The sequence below is a fragment of the Python bivittatus genome, unplaced genomic scaffold (assembly GCF_059951505.1).
Source record: "Python bivittatus isolate LINGU-HERP-01145 unplaced genomic scaffold, Pbiv_v1 ctg000850_np1212, whole genome shotgun sequence".
Classification (NCBI taxonomy): domain Eukaryota; kingdom Metazoa; phylum Chordata; class Lepidosauria; order Squamata; family Pythonidae; genus Python; species Python bivittatus.
The window spans coordinates 34181185-34202486 of NW_028277112.1; the positions used below are offsets into that span (position 1 = coordinate 34181185).

General features: G+C 38.1%; 1 long non-coding RNA gene across 1 annotated transcript in view; it reads left to right on the forward strand.

Annotated features, from left to right (window-relative positions):
- The window catches only part of LOC148213809 (uncharacterized), a 60485-nt gene that overhangs the window by 36549 nt on the left and 2634 nt on the right, over nt 1-21302 (forward strand). The window lies entirely within an intron of this gene.

Genomic DNA, 21302 nt, shown 5'->3' on the forward strand with positions numbered 1-21302 from the left:
CCTGAGGCTAAACCAACAATAGTAAATAAATGCATAAACAAATAAATGCTGCTTTTTTATACTGTCCCAAACCAGTGGTCTGAGACAGTCCCTCAACAGCCAGCTCTGCCAAAGCCATATAAGGGGTTACTACCTAGACAAAAAGTCAGAAGAGAAAGGGACATAGTAGCAGATATTATGCTGATATGGAGTCAATGTAGAAATTATGTAAGTAGGATAAGACAAATATTAATATTAGTGTTTCCATATACATAAGCTTTTAGGATAATATGCATCAAGATGCACAAAGTCCATTGGCTCACCAGATGTTATTCAGAATGCTAAGAGTCACATTCCCAAAATGAGTAGAGCCAGGAACCAATAGAGAGCCAGTCCAATGTAGTAGTTAAGGCATCAGGCTTGAAACTGGGAGATCGTGAGTTCTGGTCCCACCTGAGGCACAAACCCAGCTGGGCACCAAGCTGGGCCAGTTCCTTTCTCTCAGCTCTAGGAAGAAGGCAAGGATAAACCACTTCCGAAAAACCTTGCCAAGAAACTCCCAGGACTTGTCCAAGCAATTGCCAGGAGTCAAAAAAACTGACTTGAAGGCACACACACACACAAAAGGGGAGGAAATCTCAGGGTTTTAAGGATTAAAATGGTTCCTTAAGAATCTCCCCAAATTCCCCAATATAAAAAGGATCCAGGTTCCTCCCCCCTCTCACTCTGAGACCACAAAAGGAAGCTGTAAGGCCATATATTGTCTCTGGCCTATACTTTTAGCACCTGTGATATGCATAAGGACCTCAATGCCCCATAGCCTCACTATATCAATAGAGTGATGGAAGACTTTTATGGCAGAAGTTAAGAGATAAACAAACCAAGAGCTGGTCGAACAAGCAGTGATTATTTTGCTTGATTCAAGACTGATCTTGGGTTACTCAAGAAACCATGGTTAAAACAAAATATGGCTTAGTATGAAACATGACTGACTTGGTTGGCACATAGTGCCTATAGCAGACTACTAAAACCCATAGGATGGAAGACTGAAAGTTCCAAACTCTTCTTCCTGAAGCTCTTTGAGTATTTACACCCTCTTCCTGCCTCCTGTTTTGGGTTAGGAACTAGTTCTGTTGCTACCACCTATCTTCCAGAGCTTCTTACTTGGCATCTATGCCCTAACTTTGGTGTATGAGAGAGCTAGGGCTATCTCATTCCATTTTGTCTTTCTGATGATCAAAAGGTCGAAATACAAAAAGTTGAAATTGGTAGATCTCTACCTGCTGGCTATAAAGCATAGAGATATGCTATTAGAGGATTTACCCTTCCCTCTCCCTTTGGAGATAAACCAACTTCATAGGGGATAAACAAAATAAAACTTTAATTAAAAAAGATAAAAGGCAACCTACTTTTTTTACTTAAAATATTAAAATGCAAGCATTCGGTGTTGAAGAAAATAAACTACAGGGCTGTCCAGATCATGGTAAAACAGCAGTTTGCAAATTAAATAAGAAAAAGCCAAAAGAAAACATAACATTACAGACAAACCACAAGATGGTGCTAGTCTTCTAAAAATGATCTCTCTCTGCCCAACTATCTACAAACATATTCTGGGGAAAGAGTTCCAAATATTATTACAAATCACAAGACGATTCTAAGGGAAAAAAAATAGCTTCATCCATAGCTTGAAGTATGGATAAAGACTGAAATTAAACACAATTCGGTAATTTATACAGAGAGTTGCAGACAATAAGACTTGGTACCACACAGAAAATCAAAAATTGAAAACCAACAGAAATACCTGGCCAGCTGTTTTATGTACTTCTACAGAAATTGACATTTTTCTGAAGCAACAGTTCCTTTCTCTGGCTTCTTGGAAGTTCCAACTATTAATTTCAGAAGCTGTTAGGGAGATGATAACCCTCACTTTTTTCTGCCCTCAGTCCATGGATTTCTGAGTTCCTCTGGTTTAAAAAGAGCCAAATTTTTGATTTATGGATTTGGGGATTACTAAGGGTTAAAGAAGGAGGGGAAAGAGTAAGATGGCAATTACTCAATAGAAAGAAGGGTGGAAGTCAACATTCTGTTTACTTTCTCTTTTTCACTGTTCTTTTTTCTTTTCACTTTTTATACTTTTACTGTATTGCAAAATTCTAATAAAATATTTTTATTTTATTTTTAAAAAGAGCCTCAGATGGAGAGGTTTGGGAAATCTGTGCTGACTCTGAATGTGTAGATGTATATTGAATGTCTGAGTCTGCATGTTTGTAGCAGCATAAAACATAGCTTGGTCTGTGCATAGTACATAGTTTATTATACACACACACACACACACAGACATACATATACATACATGCACCTACACCCACACGTACTCCCACAGATACAGCAGGAGCAGCCATGTAAGTAAAAGAGTCAAGACGGCAATCACAACAATGCAATTGAAACCCTGCTTCTTTGTATATGCATGCAATGTCAATGCACATACAAATGGGACAGGGCTTTGATCACACCGCTATGTCTGCCATCTTGACTGTTTTTAACACGCTCACACACTCACAGATGCCACCATATGTGTCTATATATTTATTATACAATGGATTTGCATGGTTGAAAAGAGTTGTAGTCTAATCTTGCCAGTAGTAAGATAAAAAATAGAACAAATAAATAACAGGCAGCAGCAGCATCTGGAGGTCACTGTGTTAGGGAAGGCTTGTATAAGGTAATGTTCAAATCAAGCCATCACATTTTCAGCCACTTTATGGTTTTAACCAAATCTTTTTCTGTCCCTCTTTACTCTCCCTCCTAACTTTTTTGCTTCAGTCTATGTAATGATGAAGGCTCAAAATCAAACATATAGCAATCAGTAAAGCATACGAGACATCAATCAATCAATTGGTTGATTGTTTAAAATTCTTAGTGGGCTGCCTCTAAGGGCAAAATCCTCTCAAGGTAGCTTAGAATAATAATAAAACATAAACAGCACAAAACTGAAGCCAGAATGAACTAAGAGCCAACAGTAAAATAAAAACCAGCCAAAAGCAATTAAAATCAACAACAAACTAAAATAAATTTCAGTCAGCCCCTTTTGTTGTTGTTTTGTTTTAAAGAAAACACTCTTAAAAGAGACTCACTTTTTAGGGCATTTCTAAAGAGCTGACACACTCAGCTGATAATAAATTTCACAGCAAGGGTCATTGCTGAAACAGCCCTCTCGCTTCTAGTTGTTCTTAGCAGTAAACAAGCATTACCGCATGCTATGGACAGGTCTTCCTCAAGGTAGGTATCTTTTTGTCCTTAGGTGTTTATGGTTTTAGAGCTTAAACCCAGCACTTCAACTGGCTCAGAAATTCACATGGGGAGGACACAGAAGGGCAGTGTGCGTGTCCTTACCCAGTTCCACTCAGATGCATTTGCTAACACAGGTGAAGAGAAGTTTAGTTACAGCTGAGACGCTCGTAAATGTCTTTTCCCTGTTTTCTTTCTTTTCTCATCCTTGTTAATTACTTCTTGAGGTAAAAATCCATGGAAAGAGTAGATTAATGTGGTAAAGTCAATCCAGGAATATACCTATAAATGTAACATGTAAATTCATCCAGAAGCAGAGTAAGTGGGATGTCTGCAGGGTACGGTAAGAAAAATCAAGATGGGGGCGCAGGGATGCAGTTCAAGCTCTGCCTACTTTTTATGTGTGACACGTATAAAAAAAACATAACCTGAGGATACCCTTGGAGAGTATCTTCCACATTTCCCAAAAATGACTTGCTTTGTTTTCCATTCTGCTATGAAATGTTGCCTGTGAAGAAATTCAGCCCATGATTATCCCAAGAACAGTATTATCTCCTCACAGGTCACCCCAAAGCAAATAGGGAGAAGCAGAGAAAAAAGGAACAAGGGTTCTCTGTATGTTATGGCTGCCATCCCTGGTTTTTTGGTTGTTGTACTTTTTTCCCCTCTTATGTTAAAGCACTTTTATGTATTTTTCCCTTTTTTGGTAATTAAAATTTTTTAATAAAAAAGTAATTAAAAAAAAAACTTCCCTGGTCCAGTGCTCTTTGGATGGGTTGACCACAAGTTCCAGGTTCTCTGAAAGTGTAAGGAAAATGGGAGTTGTAAACCAACACATATGGAGGGCACTGGGTTGGGAAGATGTGCCAAGGTATTTGAACTTAAGCTATATTTGAGCAAAAGCTCAGTCTGTCTGTAACTTTACAAACATGCAATTAAGGTCCATGGAGTTATCTAAATTCATTTTCTTGCCTTATAATTTTATGGCCAAAAGCATTCTTGTTGATTTTAGGCTTCCTTTCTACATACGGTAGCCAAAAGAAGGAATCAAATATTGTTTGTTTACTTACCCATGAAATAAATTATGCCTTTTCACAGTCTTTGCTATCTAGTCTCCATCGGATATACACTTTAAAACAGTGTTTCTCAGCCTTGGCAACTTGAAGATGTCTGGACTTCATCTCCCAGAAATCCCCAGCCAGCATGGCTGGCTGGGGAATTCTGGGAGTTGAAGTCCTGACATCTTCAAGTTGCCAAGGTTGAGAAACACTGCTTTAGAAAAAAAAAAACAAGCAGGGCCTAGTGGCCTTGAGGAAACCAGCAACAAAACACGAGAGGCCATTGCCTATAATTTTTATATAATAGCACATTGTAGAAATTCAGCATAGCAGCCTTGGCTGGAATAAACATGTCTGTTTCAATCTGCACTCTTATGTGTCTTTAATAAATAAAACACATTTGGCAAGGATCCTATTACCCAAATACTTTCTAAGCATTGCTTTATGCTGCAACATTTTCCATGCACTGGTCAATTTCTTTATTGTACTGTATTGCTGCACACAGGAAAAGAACAGGAATATCCCCTTGTTTGCCATTTTCAAATAGATTCTTTTTTCTTCCTAATATTATTTGGATTTGGATAGGATTGATCTCTATAAATGTGTAAAAATCATCACTTGTAGGCATGATATAGTCCTACTGTATGCATGCTGAGTAAAAGGCATTTCACAAGTGCATTTAATATGCTTAATACTGGCAGCATGTTTTAAAGGAACCCAAATGTTGTAAAAGGAATTTGAGAGGGCAGTTTTTGGGTGATTGGCTCTTGAAGCTGGACCTGTGATGAGTGTTTTTATATTGGATAGATGCCATCATACAAAAACATATGGCATTCAGCATGAGAAATGAATGTTTCAAATTGAATGGTGCAATTCTATATGTGTCTGCTCAAAAGTACACACAAATGACTTCACTGGGACTTACACCCAAGTCTATGAATATAAGTTTACAGCTATAATGGTGTCATCAGATGGTTCAATGAGCTAACCTGCATTAATTCATCAGAAATCCCAACCTTCAGCTCCACCGACTAGGAATTCTGGGAGTTGTAGTCCAACATATTCAGAGGGTATTTAGGTTAGGGAAAGCTGCTTTATATTGTCAGGTTTCACTGCTAGTAATACTTGGGAGAAAAAAGATAATTAGATTCTAGAATAATATATTTATGGCTCTTAGATATTGTCTTCCATCTCATTGGTTGGAGACACGCAACAGTCCTTCATCTAAACTTATTTGGTATTTTTCTCTATGCCTTATTCTTAACCAGTCCCTGCTCAATGGGAAAGATAGCATGTTTAGATGCTCTTTTGAAGATGATGATTTTGAAAAGGAGATCATGGTAACATAAATATTATCATCCTGAAAATCTTATAAAGAGCCTAGTATCTCAATTTTTTAATTGTTTGCATTGTGTTTTAGATGGTAGGATGATTTATTCACTCATGCCTTGATATGGCAGCAGACAATCAAGTAGTGACGTTGTTTATATGATCCATACATTAAAACACGGCTTGATTATAAATGGCCTCCTACCCTTTTGTCAGTGGTATAATGATTATTTTTTACTCATTCAAACTATCAACTTTTCAAGCATGTTATACTTTTCTTACTGCTTTTGCTGAAGATTTATGGCAGTGCACATCATCTGAGTTACATCTTTTCTCCCTCCCTCCCTCCCTCCTTCCCTCTCTCTTTCTTTTTTCTTTTCTTTTCACTTTCTCTGCCAAAATTTATTAGAAGGCAGGGAGGCACATGCATATAATTCCACTATTTGTACTTCTTGACACTTGCTTGGCGGAGAGACCAGAAAATATATATCACTATATAAACAGAAATCCTTTTAGTGGCTGGTGTGCACCTTGGTGCTATTTCTAATCTATTTATGTTAAGAAAGGAATGGAGGACTTTGGCAGCAGCATCCAAAATTTGATGGGGCAAATTTAAAGTATAACATTAATTTTTCATTGAATATGAAACTATTTGCTAATTTTAATTAAAAAGCCTGTTTTGATGACAGTTTCTGCAAAAGTCCCAACACTTAAAGTATTCTTGGTTTTTCACTTGTCTGCCATGATCTCTGCAATGATCTTCTGTACTTTACATAGAGCAATTCTGTTGAAACATTTTAGCTCTCATTTAATCCACAGAATCAAGCAAAAGGATTACCTGACTCAAAGTATTATGTCTACTTATGTGTCTCCTCAAGTTGTTTTAAATGTAAATCTAAAAATGTATCATGTGAATATACAGGGCATTGGAACAAACCCCTTTTCAAATGCTGGCCATTCAAGTGCACTAATCAGGAAGCTGTGGACTAGCTTTACTTTCCTCTTAACTGTACACTTATTGAAAATCCTTTATCTCCTATATAACATATGAAAAAGTATTGAAAGATGGAGGAAATCTGTTAGACTTAAGTACAACTTAGCACTTAAGTTATGCTGTTTTGTTTCTCAGTGTCCCACTGTCAACTGGGACAAATATCAAAAGATCTTTGCCATATTGTGATTTATTTATCACTTCTTTCTCTATTATGGGGGTACAGTCCAAACTGTTGCTTTCTGAAGAGACCCTTTCACCTGTTTTTTTGCTGAAAATTTCCCTACGCTTGTTTCTCCCCAATAAATAAACAGATTTAAAAAAAAAAAAAAATCAGGCTATTTTCCTCAGTGAAGCAAAAAAGAACAAAGACAATTTTCAACCCACAAGGAAAAAGTTAGGAAGCCCTTTTCTTCCCCTGTTATATTGGTTTTGGCCATGTCTACTTTCACAAGTGCTTAGAGTGGCTAGTTTAGGCAAAGATCAAGTTGCTTAATTAACAGGGTTCAGGCAGAGAGGCTCTGTGCCTGTGACCTGTCAAATGGGCTAATTCTGAGTGTGGGTTTAGCACCAAATTTCCTTGTTAAGGGTGGAACTTTTTACTGATCACTCCCTCACGCTTCATTTGGCTGACAGATCACAGGCATGGAGAAGGAGCTCCAGGTGAAGCAGGAGGGACTGGGTGCTAATGAAGGAGCTGTGCCCTCGACTACTGCTGCGAGGAGGAGGGGAGAACCATCAGCTGTTCAGACTCAAATAGCAAAATAATAGGCTACTTCTGTTTCTTGACAGCTATCCAGTAAATATGAACAAGCGTACTCATTATGACACATAAGTCAACCTGAAACATTTCCTGTTCAAAATCAGGCTGGTGTTGGGTCTATCAGCCCTGACAAAACTCTGCCTTCATAGATAACTGCTTGGGATGTGCACATGTGGTGCCAATGGAGTGATAACTTGATAGTTTTCAGGGGCCTAGGCAGGAGTATCACTAGGGGCCCCATGGAAGATTGATTTTTATAACGTGTCAGCAACATAGCAGTTCTGATGTTTTATTCTAAGATCTGTAAAGCTATGATGTAGCCATGAAAATATAATTATAATTCATAAGTAAAGTAAAAAAAAATACTTCTGTTCATCATGTATCTTTATGATGAATACTTCATCCTATCTTCATATATCTTCATAAGATATTAAATAAGAGCACAAACTGGTAACTTAATACATGGCTGGCTTTAGTGTACTGAAATCAAATTCTTCATGCTTATTTGGATGAAAAGTCTTCAATACGACCAGTATGATCTAATTCCTTTCTCATTATATTTTCAGTTGAGATCATTGCTATTATAGCTAGGTATTCTAGTGACATGGAAGAACATAGATTTTTTTTTATAATTTTCAGTTCTGAAAATGACTTCTTGCCATATGCAACTCTTACTGGTATGGTAAGGACTGCAGGTAGTCATCAAGTTAAGATAGCAATTGAGACTTGGATTGCCATCTCTAAGAGATGCAGTCATAAAGTGTAACGTCGCGTGACCACATCACTTAGTGATGGCAATTCAGGCAGTCCCAGTTGCCGTTGTAACCTCAAGACGCACAGGGTCATAACCCTGAGGCAGGCAGCTCGTTAAGCAGGCGGCAGCAGGAGTCCCAGGTAAGGAGTGCAGGGTTGCCACAGTGGAGTGAGGAAGGCCCCGGGAGGCCCGGTGCAGGCCACAGTGAGTTGGGGAAGGGGGTTGTTGCAGAGCAGCACAAGTGCAGGAAGGATGGGGGGAAGGAGGGCATGGTGTGTGTGAGTGAAAGGGGGAAGGAGGGCATGGTGCATGCAAGTGAACGGGTGAAGGAAGGCATGAGCAAAAGGAGGAAGGAAAGTGCAGCGCATGTGAGCAAAGGGGGAAGGAGGCCATGGTGCGTGCGAACGAAGGGGGGAAAGGAGGGCGTGGTGTGTGTGAGCAAGGGGGAAAGGAGGGCATGGTGCATGTGAGCAAAGGGGGAAGGAGGCCACGGTGCATGCGAGTGAAGGGGGGAAGGAAGGCACAGTGCATGTGAGCGAAGGGAAAGAGGGCGTGGTGCATGCAAGTGAAGAAAGGCTGGGGGTGGGTGGGGGAGACTTAACTTAGCAACTTGTGACCTTCCCTGCCAGCTTCCCCATTGACTTTGCTCATAGGAAGCTGGCAGGGAAGGTCACAAATGGCCATCACATAAGTGTGAGCTGGTTGCCAAGCACCCAAATTTTGTTTATGTGATTGCAGGAGTGCTGCAACGACTGGAACTTCAAGGACTGGTCGTCCTTTTGTTCAGTGGTATCACAACTTCAAATGGTCACTGTTGAATGAATGAGCATTAAGGAAGGACTATCTGTATGGGACATAATGACATGTTTGAATATATATCTTGAACAATACACTTAAAAAATAAACAGGTTTAGTTTAAACTAAAGATACTCTAGATTTCAAATAGGTAAATAAGATGTGAAGATACAGTTTTGCATTTCTTTTTAATGTTTCCATCATTCATTTTTAAGCTTTTCATCATTCATTCTTACTGTATCAGCTCCACCATTATTTGTCCTTTAATTCAGCAGTTATTTCATCCATGATAACATTAATGAACTTAATGTGAAGTTTTTCTTTTGAAACAAGCATGGGTTCATCTGCTGTCTCATCCAGAGAAAGCTGACACCTTTTTCTCACATGTTGCTCTGGAAATTTTGCATGAATAGGACCTTTGAATGTCTCAGTAGTGCTTTCAGTAGCTTTTACTGTTTTGAAAAAACCTTGAACTCTGTACTCAGCTGTATACATTGGAATACATTTCTGTAGTTCCACTACAACATCTAATTGCTTATCAGTGCTTTGCAGGACCTTGATATCGTACCAGATAAGAAGGCATGTGAAAAGCTTGGACGTAAGAGCCTGACATACAGTAAGTTACATTATCAAGGTTGGACATATTCAGCAATTCAGTAATTACATTACAAGCTTCAAAACTTGCAGGTTTTACTCTAGCAATGTAACTTTCTCATCAAGTTTCTAATGGCATTTTCACTGACTGTTTTACATGCAGTCAGTTTATTTTATCCCGTAGTTGAAGATGCAAACAGATAATAAACTCTATAAATTTCCAATATAAGTCAAAGCTGTCGCACAAGATTTAACTGCATCACATAAAACCACGTTTAAGCTATGACATCCACTGGGATTCTTAATGGCTTACAGTTTATATCTGTAATGGCTTACAGTCTCTTTTGCACACCAGTGTGCTTTCCTTTCATATCTGAACCACTACTGTAACCTTGATCCTTACAGTTAATGAATGATAAATTCAGCTTTTTAGGTTTTTCAAGAAGAAACTCTGTCAATCTAGTGTTACTAGAATCTTTGACATTTGTTCTACAAAGTGCTCTTCAACCAGTCTTTTCTACATTGATTGACCTAAGTTTAAGTGCCAACTGTTTTTGGTTGTATGTGTGTGTGTGTGTGTGTCTTAAACAGGGGGTACAATTAAGGATGATAGAATTTGGATAATCTAACTATGTTCAAGACCATCTTCAATATATGGCCTGAGATCAATTAAATTTATTTTTCATGCTATTTCTTAGATAGAGTCATGAATTTCTTTCTTTTTGATATGCCTGTTGTGTTCTCCCACAAGTTGTTCATAATTAGCCATAAGCTCAACTTGTCGGAGAAAATTACCATTTGAGACATCTCTCCTTGTTTCATGGCTCATAATTCCACCTGTGGCTAAATGTCTGTCAGCCAAGATGAAGCATTAAGAACAGAAAATGAAGCATTTTTACAGTGTTTTTTGCAGTTATTCAATCATACCACTGTTTCATGCATTGCATATAACCATCTGATAGCTCATGAGGTTTGAGACATCACCTAAATGTTTCCAGTAAATCAGCCCATTAAAAAAACCTGACTTGATTGAATTCTGACAGTTTGCCATTTGTTACTAGACAAGTTCCTTCTTCATCATGAAACTTTTTTTTTCTCTAAATGGACAAGCTTGATCAAACACTCTTGCTCCAGTTGTGACACACATTTTGGTCAAGCTGCCAATTTTAACAGTTTCAGTGTCTGGGGTAAACTTTTATCAGACTGATTGAGCTGGGTTATATCATTCTCACATTCAAGGCGACATTTATGCTGATTAAAGTCAGCAGAAGATCCTATACCTGCATCTCTAGATTCTTGTATGTCAGGAGTTATTTTTTCCCTCTTGAATACCATTATATTAATACATCTATCTAAGGCACCTCAGTGCTATTTTGCCTCTAATTCTCGTGTACTTACTTATTTCTTGCTTCACATTGATAATTATGTGATACTATCTACTGTAGGTATTGTGGAAAAAAATTATTGAGGGTTAAGTCCCCTTTCTTTGGTATTGATATGTAAACTGACCTCTTCTAATCTGTTAGTCATTGTGCAGTTCTCCAGATTTGCTGTCATAGTATGGTTAGAACCTTTACTGATTCTTCTTCTGCTGTTTGCCATATTTCTGTAGAAATTTCATCAATTCCTGTAGCTTTCCAACTTGATAATGAATAGCGTGGTACTCTTAATTTCATCTTTGAATACTGGATGTTCTTGTAAATAGGGGAGTATCTGCTCTGTATCTTGGATGCTGACATCTCTACTGCACAGAGTTCCCATCTTTACTTACTTCCATCTTTGTTTGATCTTTGAATCAGTTACTTGAAATTTTTTTGAAAAGATTTCAGTTTAGTATAGATTGAAATCTCTGCGTACTATCTATAGCACTGAGTATATTATGCCAATCTTCTGCATTTTTTCCCCAATTAATGAATGCCAGATTCAGTGTTTCTGGAGGCTTTTTCTGACCTCTTGAAGCACATGAACAAAAGAAGAAGCTTTACACAGTAAGCACAACTGAGGCAGAGAAAATATGTCTGAAAAATGCCACTCACCAAAACTAGAAAAGGGCTTGGTTTACAAGAGTGCTCAAGTTAACCTTAAGTTGCAAACAGAAAAACATATGAAAAGATCTCTTGGTAGCTCCTGCAGAAATAATTATTTAGAATATCAGACTGTTAACTGTAGTTGTTTTGTGCTTTGTGAGATCCAGATTTGGTTGAATATCAACTAACCATAGAATCTAAGACAGGAGAAGCAAAAATAAACAAACAACTCCCCAATAATAAGTGGGAAGAGAAAAACATTTTGAACTTTTCAGCTACGATTCAGTACACACATTTCTCTGAGTAAGTTCTGTTAAGAACAGCGAGTCTTTGAGCAAATGTGTGGAGAAGGATGTCAGCAATGGTTCACATTGCACTAAGCCAGTTTTATGTTAATCATGGTTTGGTTAACTAACTGCAGAATCATGCGTAATACTACAACAATGGTTTTCAGAACACAGTATTTGGATACTCACACCATGCTAAGTCCAAACTAAACAAACTACATTATGATTTGCTGTGATGTATGAATTCAGCAATTCCCATTTACTCTGTATTTACCAGTATAGCAGTTTCCTTTTTAGACATGCTGAAATTTTCAGTGTGTAAAAGAGCAAAACACATATTAATCAGGAAATGATCCCCACAGGTTTCTTTGAAATATATGGGGAATTGACATATGATCTATAGACAATGTACAGATTTGTCTTAAAGTATTGTTTGTATGTAACTGAATAATTTCAGTTGTGTTAACCAGGTACCTTTAAAGTTTAACAGAGATATATTTTGATTAAAACATGGATATGAAATGTACTATGATAAACTTTCAAATGATGTACTAGAGTATATTAGCTATGAGAGTTTAGATTTGTTAGCTATCTGCCAGTATTTTGCTGTTTATGTTTTTTTTATTTGTATTATCTATTTTTATATTATTTTACACTTGTACTATTTATATTTTTCCTTTATTCCTTTATAAAATAATAACATTTTTTTAAAAAAATGGAAGATATGGGGATTTCATAACAGTATGTCCTTGTACAACTTTTTCATTTTACTGAAGTTCAATAATGGAACATTTTATTGGACTCTAAACAATCATCTTTGTGTTTAATTTACCAGTGGACAATTTCATTTTGCAGACAGACCTTATTTTGCCCTCTCTATGTAGAAAAGGGTCCTTCTGAATAGCCAAGGAGGGAAAAAAAGTGTTCAAAATCTTCTTAACAAAATGACTCTCCTTTCTCACTATATTATTAATTGATGGAGAGTTAGATCAGATCAAAGGTCACAGTGTTAAACTTCCTGCTCCTTCATAGAATTGCTCCAAGATACCTTGAGAAGCTTTCTGTTTTTGACAGTGATACCCTCTGACAGCTGCTTTCTTTGAATTGATGAAGTTGTCAGACTCAAGAGCAAAGATTCTACACTAGGTAGGATGAAACTAGATCAAAAGATGCAGTAACTTGGCAGTTGGGGTTTTAACTGAAAAGCAGCTGAAAGTGGCAGTGAAATGAGATACCTTGTTGTATCCCTTTCACAGGAGACAGGGTTTCTTCTTCAATAGGGGAGAGTGAAAGATTAGACTCATACTGGGGTGGGTGAGGGAGGAAGGAAAGAAGGAAGGAAGGAAGGAAGGAAGGAGGGAGGGAGGGAGGGAGGGAGGGAGGGAAGGAAGGAAGGAAGGAAGGAAGGAAGGAAGGAAGGAAGGAAGGAAGGAAGGAAGGAAGGAAGGAAGGAAGATGCAGCATGTGATCCAGCAATTGTTGCTGAATTACAACGCCCAGCTTTCCTTACCATTGACCTGGTTGATTGAGGTGCCTGGGAGATGAAGCTCAGGAAGATTATAGGTTGCTGATAGCTAGTTTAGGTGATTGTGGCTTTGAGCAGAGACAAGTCATTCCTTGCTCTTTATTTTATGATAATTTAATCACTATTTCAAAGTGAATTAATCTGATTTACATCTCTAATGTAAGGTTGAAAATGGCTCTCCATTACATTTTGCATTGTTCTGCTAATGTTGTTCTCAGTTCAGAATCAAAAACTGAAAACCAAACAACATGCATATTTTATACACACTTATGTGTTTAAAAGTGCAAATTTAGGATAGGTATGGGCAATCTCTGGCCCTCTAGATTAGAGGTTGTAAAACTACAACTCCTAGCATCCCCTATTGTTGTCTATGCTGTGGCTTCCTAGCACTGATGGAAGTTGAATTTCAGCAATAACTAGAGAGTTATTACTCCCCCACCCCCAGGAAGGACAAAAATACATTTAGAAATGCACATTTTGTGACATAATACATAAAATTGAATATTTAAAATACATATTTAAATTGTATGTGAATGTATGTCAATTTTTAAAAAATCAAATAGTCTGATCTATCCCTAGTCATTTGTATGTCTACCTGAACTCTAAGTTCATATCTATTATCAACTTTAGAGACCTATACTTGGGCTGGTCATGCAAATCAGCCCTTGGAGAGTGGAGATCCCGTGGGGGTTGAGAGAGTTTTACTAGTCATTTCACTTCAGTATCATTCTCTCTGTTATCCTGGGTGTAGTATGATAGTATTCTGACCACCCTTAATTTGCTGTTCTGGCCTACTGACCGATTTCTTTTGCTAGGGGTCTGGTAGGGTGGGGGTAGGGAGTAAATGAATCCCTTTTGTTTTTGTCTCCACCCCCAAAAAACAGCCCCATCACATTCTGGAAGGGACATCATCATCCTTACAAATGTTTTCTATGAAATGTGTCCCTCATAAAGCTGTAGATTGCCTGCAGATTGACTACCATTATGGGGAAAAAGAAAAAAAAATCCTATTCTAGACAATAGGTGAATAGAGCTCAGTTTCTTTAAACCTCATTTGGGACAGTAGGATTGAGTTGATTGAAACAAAATTCTGATTGACACAATAGCAGAGACAAAGAATGGAAACCTTATCCTGCCACATCCTATTTTGTTTTTATGATTTTTGTTTTGTTGTTTAGTCGTTAAGTCGTGTCCGACTCTTCGTGACCCCATGAACCATATTGCGCCAGGCCTTCCTGTCCTTCACTGCCTCCCTGAGTTTGCTCAGTTTCATGCTCATTGCTTCAGTGATGCTATCTAACCATCTCATCCTCTGCCGTCCTCTTCTCCTTTTGCCTTCAGTCTTTCCCAGAATCAGGGTCTTCTCCAAAGAGATCTCTCTTCGCATTAGGTGACCAAAGTATCTGAGTTTGAGCTTCATTATCGATCCTTCCAATGAGCAATCAGGGTTGATTTCCTTTAAGATTGACTGGTTTGACCTCCTAGCAGTCCAGGGGACTCTTAAGAGTCTTCTCCAGCACCACAGTTCAAAGGCATCAATTCTTCGGTGCTCAGCCTTTTTTATGGTCCAGCTCTCACAGCCATACATTACTACTGGAAAAACCATAGCTTTGACTATGCGGATCTTTGTCGGCAAGGTGACATCTCTGCTTTTTAATATGCTATCTAGGCTTGCCATAGCTTTCCTCCCAAGGAGCAAGCGTCTTTTAATTTCATGGCTGCAGTCTCCGTCTGCGATGATCTTGGAGCCCAAATAAATGAAGTCTGTTACGGCTTCCATTTCTACCCCTTCTATTTGCCAGGAATTGATGGGTCCAGATGCCATGATCTTAGTTTTTTTAATGTTGAGTTTCAAGCCAGCTTTTGCACTCTCCTCTTTCACCCTCATCAAGAGGCTCTTTAGTTCTTCTTCACTTTCTGCCATTAGGGTGGTATCGTCCGCATATCTGAGGTTGTTGATGATTCTCCCTGCAATCTTAATTCCGGCTTGTGATTCTTCCAGCCTGGCATTTCTCATGATGTACTCTGCATATAGGTTAAATAAGCAGGGTGACAGTATACAGCCTTGTCGTACACTTTTCCCTATTTTGAACCAATCGGTTGTTCCATGAGCGGTTCTAACTTTTGCTTCTTGGCCCGCATACAGATTTCTCAGGAGACAGGTAAGGTGGTCTGGTATTCCCATCTCTTTAAGAATTTGCCACAGTTTGTTGTGATCCACACAATCAAAGGCTTTTGCATAGTCAATGAAGCAGAAGTAGATATTTTTCTGGAACTCTCGTGCTTTCTCCATGATCCAACGAATGTTGGCGATTTGATCTCTAGTTCCTCTGCCTCTTTGAAACCCAGCTTGTACTTCCGGTAGTTCTCGGTTCATGTATTGCTGAAGCCTAGCTTGTAGGATTTTGAGCATAACCTTGCTAGCATGTGAAATGAGTGCAATTGTGCGATAGTTTGAGCATTCTTTGGCATTGCCCTTCTTTGGAATTGGAACGTAAACTGACCTTTTCCAATCCCGTGGCCACTGTTGCGTTTTCCAAACTTGCTGGCATATTGAGTGCAGCACTTTAACACCATCATCTTTTAGTATTTTAAATAACTCAGCTGGAATACTGTCATCTCCACTAGCTTTGTTGTTAGCAATGCTTCCTAAGGCCCACTTGACTTCACTCTCTAGGATGTCTGGCTCAAGGTCAGTGATCACACCAGCGTGGACATCAGGGACATTAAGATCTTTCTTGTATAGTTCTTCTGTGTATTCTTGCCACCTCTTCTTAATCTCTTCTGCTTCTGTTAGGTCCCTGCCTTTTTGTCCTTTATCATGCCCATCTTTGCACTAAACGTTCCTTTCATATCTCCAATTTTCTTGTAGAGATCTCTAGTCTTCCCCATTCTATTGTTTTCCTCGATTTCTTTGCATTGTTCATTTAAGAAGGCCTTCTTATCTCTCCTTGCTATTCTCTGGAAATCTGCATTCAGTTGCTTATATCTTTCCCTTTCACCCTTGCTTTTCGCATTCCTTCTTTCCACAGCTATTTGTAAAGCCTCATCAGACAGCCATTTTGCTTTCTTGCATTTCTTTTTCTTTGGGATGGTTTTAGTTGCTGCCTCCTGTACAATGTTACGGACCTCCGCCCATAGTTCTTCAGGCACTCTGTCTACCAAATCTAATCCTCTAAATCTATTCATCACCTTCACTATGTACTCACAAGGAATATGATCTAAGTCATACCTGAGTGGTCTAGTGGTTTTCCCTATATTCTTCAATTTAAGCCTAAATTTTGCAGTAAGAAGCTCATGATCTGAGCCACAGTCAGCTCCTGGTCTTGTTTTTGCTGTCTGTATAGAGCTTCTCCATCTTTGGCTGCAAAGTATATAATCAATCTGGTTTCGGTATTGACCATCTGGTGATGTCCATGTGTAGAGTCGTCTCTTGTGTTGTTGGAAAAGAGTGTTTGCTATGACTAGCTTGTTCTCTTGACAGAACTCTATTAGCCTTTGCCCTGCTTCATTTTGTACTCCAAGGCCAAACTTGCCTGTTATTCCGATTACTCCTTGACTTCCTACTTTAGCATTCCAATCCCCTATGATGAAAAGGACATCTTTTTGGTGCTAGTTCTAGAAGGTGTTGTAGGTCTTCATAGAAGCGGTCAACTTCAGCTTCTTCAGCATCAGTGGTTGGGGCATAGACTTGGATGACTGTGATATTGAATGGTTTGCCTTGGATATGCACTGAGATCATTCTGTCGTTTTTGAGGTTGTACCCCATTACTGCCTTTCCCACTCTCTTATTGACTATGAGTGCAACTCCATTTCTTCTAAGGGTTTCTTGCCCATAGTAGTAGATATAATGGTCACCCGAATTAAATTCACCCATTCCCGTCCATTTCAGTTCGCTGATTCCCAAGATGTCGATGTTCAATCTTGTCATCTCATGTTTGACCACATCCAGCTTGCCTTGGTTCATAGATCTTACATTCCAGGTACCTATACAATATTGTTCTTTACAGCATCGAACCTTCTTTTCACTTCCAGATACATCCACAGCTGAACGTCCTTTCGGCTTTGGCCCAGCCGCTTCACTCTTTCTGGAGCTACTTGGAATTGCCCTCCGCTCTTCCCCAGTAGCATATTGGACACCTTCCGACCTGAGGGACTCATCTTCCGGCGTCATATCTTTTAGCCTTTTAACATTGTCCATGGGGTTTTCTTGGCAAGGATACTGGAGTGGGTTGCCATTTCCTTCTCCAGTGGACCACATTTTGTCAGAACTCTCTGTCATGACCTGTCCGTCTTGGGTGGCCCTGCACGGTATAGCTCATGGCTTCACTGAGTTACGCAAGCCCCTTCGCCACGACAAGGCAGTGATCCACGAAGGGGTTTTATGATTTTAATTTGTTGCAATTTCATATTCTTCTATTATTTTTATCTTCCATTGTTCCCTTGCTTCAGAATTATTTTTTAATGATGAAAAGCACTTATGAATAATAACTAAAAATATACTGATATCCTCTCTCCCCCCGGGTACTTTAAAAAAAACAACAGCCATACAAATGCAAAACTCTGTGATGATCATCATGTCTAAATTTGCTCTAAGTGGACTGAATAATCAAAGGCATTTAGTCTGAATGACAGATGATAAAAAAAAAAATAACACATGATACAGTCCAGAGTGGGAAAACAGCAGGAAAGTGCTCAGTGATTTATAAGAATGAAAACCTGTGAATATGTTTTTTAATAACAGGATGTCCTGCATTATTGCAAGCAAAAAAACCAGAGCTCTTATGTATTTATACATTAAAAATAAAATAAAAGACTGGAGATACACATTTTTAAGTATGTAGCTTCTACTTCTATAGAAGAATCCTGAAATAATCTAGGAAGCTGATGATAGGTCACTTTCATGTCAATGGCCTTATTGAAATGAGTATCTAGAGAAATCTAAAATAAAACTATCTACAATCCAACACCCTCACCGCTACATTTTGGGTTCTCCTAAAAACCACGTTTGGTCTGAGTTTATTCTAGCCCTGGGCTGTGATTGATTCTGTGGTGAAATTCACTCTCAGCTAAACCACCACAAAGGGATATTTTTAAAAAGCCGCTTCCACTAGAAAAAATTCATATTTCAAATGACTGCTTGATTCTTTCCTATCTTGACCAATTGGCACCACTTCTGTGTTCTTCATATAGCCCATTTTACTATTTAGAATAGCCTGCCCCAAACTTGTCTTCAGTTCCTGTTATTCCAGTGATCACCCTGACTGGAAGTGCACCAGGTTGGGGAAGGGACATTTAGAAAACATGACAATCACAACGTCTTGAGGGTGTAGGATTCATCAAGGAGCTTGTCATTAGACATATTGTTCTAAGATCAGGACTGAAATCAAATAATTTGTTTTAATTGGTTCTTTCCTATTTCTATGTGTCCTTCTATATGACCTGAAGCTGAGCCATTTTTTCCACTGTTCATAATCCCTTATCATCTGTTCTTTGATCAAAGGCAGCAAAGATGTAAGCTGAAAATGTGTTCTTATGGGAAGTGGAGTCCTTCAGTCTCTGTTGAGCTCTCAGTAATTGTCTGAGTAAGAGGTATAGCCAGAATGCTTATCAATGCAAGAGATTCAAAGGATAGCTTCACAAATTGGATGAACAGTGGAATGCTCAGGTTTCATTCAGATGCATTTGGTGATCATGCCAAAGGAGACATGATAGCGCAGGACAGGAATGGATCTATAAATAATAACTATGATTGGGGTTTGCCTGAAATTTCTATTCAGTTTGTTGTTAGGTAACAGCCTACTGATGTTTGCACATTTTTCTAAGTAGGATACAAAGAAATGAGAAGGCTTTTAGAAAAAAAAATGGGGGTGGGGAGATATATGGGAGAAAGTGAAATTAATAGATTTATCCACCTAAGCAGAGAGTTTAGGGTCTTTAGTCAAATTGATGCTGAACCAGTGTAGCTAGCACTCTCTGCTCCCCCTCCCCCTCATATATTTGCCTTCTTTAGTTGGATAAATAGCAGGCAGCTACAACATGGCTTTTTTCAGGTTAGGAAGAGCTTGTACTATTGAATTTGATTGATAAATGTGGGTGAGAATATTGTTTGGTTTCTTTATCTTTTTTTTTTAATATGGACTAATCATCTTTCCAAATGTCTCAATATGCAAAATAAAAGGATTTTATGCTTTTAGGAAATGAATATTTCAGAAAGCAAAGCTGAAAGATTAGTCTAACACTACTGTTAAGTGTTAGGATACATTAACCCTTATCTAGCATACAATTGCTACTTGGTGTCAGGACCAAATTATGATTATGTCGGATTATGAAATAGGCTCATAATTTATTGGGTGGTGGGGAGGAAAAGGCAGGTGGAGAAGGGTGGGAAGGGAAGCACAACATCAACTTTTGAACTACCCCACTTTGGGCCAGTTACAGTTACTGCAATAAGAAAATATTCAAACCAGGCATTACTCAAAACAGATGGCTAAATACTATTATGAATACATAATTCTTTCCTGCCTGTCTCCAACTCAAACTCAGAAATATTTTAATAAAATAAGAATTTTATTTTATTAAAATAAAATATTCCAAATTTTAATTTGGAATATTGGACAGAATTGTTCTTGTGTAAATCCATCATGAGTTTAACGGTTAATTTCATCACTGAAACTAGATGTCTTGACACATCTAGACACTTTGAATGTTTTTTTTTTTAAATTCCAGACATTACTCACTGCATCTTACACCTGAGAAAAGAGATTTATCTTTAATTTTTATTTCATAAATTTATTAAAGCAGAACCTCTGCATCTCTGCTAAACAATGGAATTACATATTATTTTCTCTTCATATTGACTAATGGAAATTTCTTCAAAAGAGAGGAATGAATCCAATACAAACAGAAATTGATTAGTTTGGTGTAAGCAAGAAGTGAAACTATTAGTGCAATGTGAGGTTAAGTATACATTAAATCAGGCACCTTGATGCTATGGTGACTGTAAATACCTAACTTTTCATTATGACAATATGGTATTTAAGGATGTGTTACAATGACATGATGTGACTACTGCCCTATACTGGTTAGAATCACAGAAGTAGAACTACAGTGGATAAAATAATGCAATCCCCCTTCTCAAGCATGTTGCAAAACAGATGTATGGTAGGAAAGTAATGGCAGTGATTAGCATCAAATGATTCAGGTAAGTGATCCTACAGATAAAATATAATGTGCATTACAGTATATGGACCACTAATGCATTCCAGGACCTCTAATAACTCCAGCTAACTGGCCAATCTCAAAAAGCTAAAGCTACTTGAATGGGAGACCACTAGGAAATACAGAAGGTTTAAGCTAGACTGGAAAACTGAAAGAACATTCCAGAAGAAAGCAACAGCAAACCAATTTTGCATTGTTGCTGAGAAAACAACATGGAAGTCACCTGAAATTTAGATCATATTGAAGAAGGTTTTTATTTTTATTACCTCATAGATAATGTTGAAAATCTTTTCCAGATACAAATATTCTACGAGATAAACCTGAGTTTCAGATAAATCCATGCAACACTTATAAAAAAATGGTACAAAATACAGACATAGAGATGAGGATGACAACAGCAGCTGGAAAAAACGTAAATCCAGTATGACTTGAGGATGGATTACAAGTTCAAATTAGATATGGTAAATAGACAACAAAAACATTATGAGGTTTTTGACAGAATTCTTGGAATTAGTTAATGAGATGTAAGAAATGTTATGCACTTTGTAAACATGCAGCAACATGTTATGATGAGGAACACAGGATGATTTGACTAAGTGGCATGACAAATTAGAATAAATGAGAAGGTTTGGCAAAAGTTTCACTTTTATATTGATTGATTGATTGATTGATTGATTGATTCATTCATTCA